Raw genomic sequence first — 6,114 nt, forward strand, 5'->3', positions numbered from 1 at the left:
CCCCGCCTCAGTTTGCCTGAGCCGTTGCCCTTGCGATGTTAATTGTGCCTCAATGAGCTCTTCGAGGGTGTTGTGGACCCCTAGTGATAGAAGTCTCGCGGTGGACGTGTTTCTGGGGAGACCGAGAGCCGCTTTGTATGCCTGCCTTATCAGGCAATTCAATTTTTCACTATCGGCCTTTGTGAGGTCCAGGTAGGGGGTTGCATACACGAGCCGACTGAGGACAAAAGCCTGAACGAGTTGACATGCATCGCGCTAGTCGCCACGCGCTTAATTAGCCGTATGGTCTGTTGGATCGAGGTCGACAACCTTTCCAGCATTACCTTGTTGCACCTGTTAGATTGTATAAACCACGGCCGCTCGATGGAAGCGCAGGTGCGCCCTGCTGCGTCGCGCCGCCGTCAATGGGCGAGCGTGTCCTTGGGGAGTTTACAGTTGCGTCCGCTGTTTCTGCTGAGGGCGCCACTGTTCAGGGACACGTCACCGTCGGGATTGCGGGCTCGGGGCGCGCGGTTTTGTTCGTCTCTGGGCGCGTTCGCCTCAGGTCGGCGTAATCAACTCAAGTTTTATTGTGTGCGCGTGTGTGAGCTCGTTTACGTCTAGACGGGACGCGTTTACGTTGTGTGCTGGGCTCGCTTCGTGCTTTTTGCTGTGCGCACGTGCGGTGGTCCGTCTCACGCGTGCGGCGCAATGCCGCGAAACTGCTGTGTGCCGCTCTGCGACACAAACGCGAGAAAAGACCCTACCGTGAGGTATCATGAGTTCCCATGCGACTTCCAGCGTAGGGAAGCGTGGCTCAAGAATATCTCCCGCCAAGGACAAGCGGGAAAAAGTAGCAAGTGGGCGCCTAGCGACAGGTCTCTGGTATGTTCCTTACATTTCACAGAGAATGACTACAAAAAGAATACCAAGGTGAGGCTCCTGCTTCCCACTGCAGTCCCGACTGTGTTTCATAGATATCCCCAGTACATGCAAAAGGACAATGTCCAGTCTAGAAAACGCCGTCGAATAAGCTCGGCTCAGTTTTACGTTGTTTGCAACAGGTTACTCAAATGAATTTCATAATTGCAGCTTCCACTAAGTCTTAACACGCGGGCTAAACAGTGACCCTGTGGAATCGCTGTTTAGCTGTCTTCGGCAGTTCAACGGTGGCAACGACCGGGTGGATGCCAGGACTGCACTTTTGACAGCGGAGGAACTGCTAAAGGTACTGCTTAAAAATATTCCAAAGTGTGCTCATCAAGGTCACATTAACATGGTGATCACTTGGGCCAGTTCTTGTGTCTCCGTGTCTTTCGCTGGTACAATATGCAAGGTCACATTCCTCTCTTTTATTTTTCAGGTTGGCATCCTTCAAGCAGCGAGAAGTGGCAATGCACCCACTTCTCTCTGAAATGAAAGCAGCGCTGAGGGTAACAAGTCCAGATGCTGAAACATATGCTCTGCCAACTGCCATTGAATTTGCTACCAGGGAGCTGACCAGTGAACTCGGATTTTTAACTCTGTGTTCTGAAACAGAGGAACACTTTGAGGTGGCACCAGTAGCGTTCCTCGCTGGTTATGTTGCGAGAACATGTCAGGAAAAGGTATGAACTGTTTTTTTACATAAACATACACATTGTTATAAATTTTCCTCTTGTCTGAACGGCCTTGGAAGTAAAGAAACCTGTGCATACAATATTTGTTTATACTCTTGAGATTGTCTGAGTAGGAGCCATTGCGATAGCGTTAAAAGCCCCGTTCCGCAGAAACAATGGCGACCGCCTTGTCGGCAAAACGCCGTGAAAATGTCTGTGACAGGAGGTTTTTACAGGTGATGTGGCCGGACCCTGATTGTTCGGCGGGATGTGTGGTGCAACGAGACCACATGACATGATAAAGTTGGCAGGAGCTGCGAACTCTGCAGCTTCATTAAGATGAGAGGGTGAGATGGGAATGGAAACCGAGATCCTTGGATCATGAGTCAGGCACGCTACACCAAGACTACACAGGGACGTTCGTATGACTTGGTTAAAGCGGGGCTTTATATCTGTGTCGGGTGGTATATTTCACATAATGTGGTTGCCTCCGACTGTATGCTAAAGAGTATGCATGAAAGGGATAGAGGCGGTAATTAAGAGATGTGTATACTAAGCGGGTAGCAAGTGCATGTATGCTAACGAGGATCCGTAAGGGGAGAAAGCTCTAAATTTGTCTACCACTATACCAAGTTGTTGGTTTATGTGATATTTTCTGATGGTTTTCAGGTTACGTGCGAGTAGTGCAAGACCCTGTTGCAGGAACCAGAGCCAACCGACCCTGTTTACGGGCTAATGAAAAACATGGACAACGGAGGCTTGGTATACCCCAAAATGGAAGCAATCAAGCCTTTTCAGCTTACGTGCGTCTTCATTAACCGGATAATGAAGTCTCAAAAGGTCCGGCGAAGCAGCAAGCTGTGTGAACTGTTCATTTCAGTATTGCTTCCGCACTTTACACAGTACCCGCAGCTAATCTGCGAAAAAAACAACCGTGCCCACACTGAGGAGCTTTGCAATATATTCCTAAGTAAGTTGCTGCGCCCACTGATAGCGAACTGGGCCGGGAATCTCAACGCAACAGTAAAGCGACTTTTAAGGCTATGCCATAAACCTCTCTTCAGGAAGGTTCTCCGTTTGTGAACGTCTTCTTCCTCTTTTTGTGTAACTGTGCAATAAATGTATCTAGTCTTGCTGAAGCAGTTTGTTGTGGTTTCTTCGGCTCCAGTTGCGCTTAGAAAAATTCACAACTTCACTATACTAAATGTATTTTTTTTTCTAAATTACAACAGTTTACAACCTTGATGTTCCACGGAAATGTGCTGAATATCAGCGAAGCATTAAGCAATTTTTCTGATCGCGGGTAAGTTAGTTTCAAACTGGAAGACTTGATGCGCAATCTTGAGACTAGAAATTGTTGAACGCTAGCTGTAAGTTGAACAGTAGAGTACAGTCGCCCAGTCACAGTAGGATCACATTTTCTTATTGGATTGCGCTGGCAGCATAGAACAGGTTGACATCAATCTTTTGTATACGCGTTTTATGCAAGAATGAGTAAACGGTGTGAAAATGACACGCGAGGAATTCGCGACATTGTGATGTAAAGGATAATGCATTGTGCTACCTTGGCCGCTGAACAGCTTCCAATTGCTGAAAGACGAGTGAAATTTTCATCTGACAACCAATTTGACCCGAATGCACATCACGGTAAAGCGCGAACTATCGAGCGGCTTTGAACTACCGTCACAATAAGTTTTGGGTGTACACGCCAGTATATACATCCTTGCGAAGAAAACGCGGTAGTGCTGACATGTTCACACTAGACATGACAGTATATAGGAATTCATGTTTCAAAATTGTGTGAAACGGAGCTCTTAAATCCTTAAAACAGTAAGCTCCGACCGTACCGACGCCTCGCTCAAAGCGCAGCCAGGCGCAGCTCTCCGCGCGCGGCTGTCCCCGAACGGTGGCGCCGCGGCGGTGGCGACGGGAAGTAGACGCCTCCCGGGGGTTTCGGGCGATGTAGCAGGCCGCACCTAGTGCGCGCTTCCATCGAGCGGCCGTGGTATAAACATCCCAAGCACCCGTATCGTTTCTACCTCCGGTATTTCATTTCCCTAGATTTTTAGCTGTATCTTGTTCGGCTTTGTTCTGCAGACCCTTCCGTTGTTACGGAGTGAGACTCTGGATACCTACCAAGCCATTACCACTTAATTAAAAAAAAAGAAAACTCAGGACGAGCCTGCCTCCTCCGCACGCTTCGCTCAGCCGAGACCAGGCTACCACGTGGCGGCGGCTGCAAACGCGGTCGCAGCCAAACCCTTGGACTTATGCCAAGATCTTTCCCGATATAGTAAATCCGTACTGCCAACTGTGCGGCGAGCCTGCCACCTTCTACCATATAATCTGGGACTGCGCGGTGGATCCGCCTCCAGCAGATCTAGTACCATCTCCCTCGCTGGAACACTGGGAAGCTGTTCTCGCCAGCCGGGACCCAGACATCCAGTCCCGGGCCTCGGCAAGAGCGCAAGAGGTCGCTGACAGACTTGGACTGCCGGCCACCTGGAGCAGCTGAATGCAGCCCAAGGCAAATACCAATCGCTGACAAATTTTTTTTTCTCTCTCTCTCCCCCGCGTATTCTAGGCTCCAACTGAACTATTTATTGTCACGTTGGGAGATATTTATAGAACGTGCACCGGGAGCGGTACTGAGAGAAAACAAATGCGCCGGTAGAAGTTGGTCTGCTGAAGATTTACTGACATTACAAAACTTAAAACAAAATTTTGAAAGAGACAAAAATTAAGAGGCGATGAGTAAAGAAGGAGCCTATAGTTTTACACACAAAAAAATCTGTTGTATATTGCTACTACGCATGACGTTAAATGCGGAAGGAATAACTATATCACTTTATTCTGATAACAGCACATGAAATATGGAGTAAATTTATTAGCTTGACCAGCCATCCTCTGGAATATGTGGGGCCAGCCTTCATTACCCTTTCTCGTCTTATCGCGACATTTATATGAAACAAAAATTCTTTCATCTTGAACACTGTTATTTCTCATCGCTGTCCAAATAAGACTTATTTCACATCCGTTGAGGGACGCTTTCGGTAATTGTGCTCCCAAACACTAGCAGGCAGGCCAATTTGAATGAACACTTGTCGGCTGTTAAAACCACTCACCTGTACACAAGGCTGCGCAGAAACTGCTCGGCGTCGCAGCTTACAACATCGAGTACCGATAAACGGGCTCTTGTGGACTTAACCGCCAATGTGTGAACACGCTGCGTAATATGGGTTCGATAAAGATTCCTACACAATCATTTACTGCGTCTTCATCTCACGTCAACGCTCGCAGAAAGAATGTGGAAGAAAATATATTTTCCACCTTTTGGCTGTTGCCTCAGTCCAGAGCCCGTACTCCATCGCCCTATAACGCGCCCTCCATCTCGACGTCGGGGGGGGGGGGGGGGGGGGGGGGGACGCTGACCCCTGCCAAACCTCTTGCCACTGCTGACAAGAAGGGTGGGGTGAGAGTGTATTCTGATCAGGGGGAGCAGGGAACCCAAGCTCAAGTTTCGCCGCGCGACGCCAGCGCCGCATTCCTGGCGGGGTGGCGAAATGTGAAACGATGGGGCTTCGCCGGAGCAGACGCTCCGCTAGATTCCTGTGCACGCGCGGCGATCGCATTGCGCCTGGCGGTTATTTGGCGATACAAAAACGCTTCCGCTGATGCGGAACGGACGTACTAAGTAGCATTGTGCCATGGGAAGCCACAATAGTAGGCGAAGCACCAAAATTCGAAGCTCACGTGTGAAACGTTGCAGATTCCTGTGGAAGCGTGTCCGCAAGACCTGTTTTCCAACCCCATGACAGCGTTCTGAGAAGTCTCGCGTTCTTTGTGGAAACGAAAAGAGCCAATTTCCCCTTTCTTCGTAAACTCAGAAATGTTGACAGTTGACAAAGACGGCTTGGAGAGCCATCAAAAAAGTACAGTGGTTAAACACCATGCATAAAAAGTGAAGAGGATGGAAGATTATCCTGCTCGTCGCTCCCCGCGTGTCTAGTTTTGCCGATTTTTTGTGCTCTCTCCCTGCTTTGTGAGTGCTCTGAAAGCAACCAAATCAACAGATGTGACGTCCGCAATCGAGACTGATGTCCACAGCTGCCTTTTCATTTTTAGATTGACCAAGAAAATATCTAGGAACGAGGCCTTTTTTTTTTTCGGGGTTGGGGGCGGCGTTGGAAAACATGCCTTGCTGAGACGCTTTTACAGATTTTCGCAAATTGGCCAATACGTGAACCAATTATTATTATTATTATTATTATTATTATTATTATTATTATTATTATTATTATTATTATTATTATTATTATTATTATTATTATTATTATTATTATTAACGAAGATATGTCGGAATTGCAGTACAAAAGTGATCCTAGCTACGGCTCGACTAACACTACTCGCACGGAGCACCCCATTCGCGTCACAGGGTTCGTGAGTGCAAACCAAATATTATCATAAATGAAGCGCAACCATTTAATAAGAACCGAAATAAAACACTGTGTAGTACAAGCTTGGATTTCACCTGCCT

The 6,114-nt window shown here is 47.9% G+C and overlaps 1 long non-coding RNA gene across 1 annotated transcript; it reads left to right on the plus strand.

Moving 5' to 3' along the window:
- The first annotated feature begins 516 nt into the window (after nucleotides 1-516).
- On the plus strand, nucleotides 517-2,710 carry LOC146180236 (uncharacterized). The gene is made up of 4 exons (XR_014700797.1): nucleotides 517-912; nucleotides 1,072-1,207; nucleotides 1,343-1,586; nucleotides 2,247-2,710. It is a non-coding gene; the product is annotated as an uncharacterized LOC146180236 (long non-coding RNA).
- The last annotated feature ends 3,404 nt before the right edge of the window (nucleotides 2,711-6,114 follow it).

The sequence above is a fragment of the Amblyomma maculatum genome, chromosome 9, assembly GCF_055883805.1.
Source record: "Amblyomma maculatum isolate TAMU_Amacu chromosome 9, ASM5588380v1, whole genome shotgun sequence".
Taxonomy (NCBI): Eukaryota; Metazoa; Arthropoda; class Arachnida; order Ixodida; family Ixodidae; genus Amblyomma; species Amblyomma maculatum.